The sequence below is a fragment of the Octopus bimaculoides genome, chromosome 3 (assembly GCF_046866305.1).
Source record: "Octopus bimaculoides isolate indiv1 chromosome 3, ASM4686630v1, whole genome shotgun sequence".
NCBI lineage: Eukaryota > Metazoa > Mollusca > Cephalopoda > Octopoda > Octopodidae > Octopus > Octopus bimaculoides.
In genome coordinates, this window is record NC_142930.1 from 167,072,463 (window position 1) to 167,072,827 (window position 365).

Consider the following 365-nt stretch of genomic DNA (forward strand, 5'->3'; position numbering starts at 1 on the left):
CAGGTTGTGGTCGCTCCAACAGCAAGAAGTGGCAGGTGGATTGTCAGAAACCACACCTTACCGTCTCAAATAAACGACAGACTCCATGATGTACGACAGACGAGATGGCCACAGCTGGAACGATTATTTCCATAGGATAATTAAGTTCAGCGCTTAGCTACGCCGACGTAACAGCTCAGAGACAGACGAGAACGTGTGTGTGTGTGTGTGTGTGTCACCAAAAACAGGAAGTAAAACAAAGTCACAAACACACTCGGATCAATACGCTTATAAACACTCGCCTTTCAAACACGTATGTGCATGTATGTATGTATGTATGTATGTATGTATGTATGTATGTATGTATGTATGTATGTATGCATGTA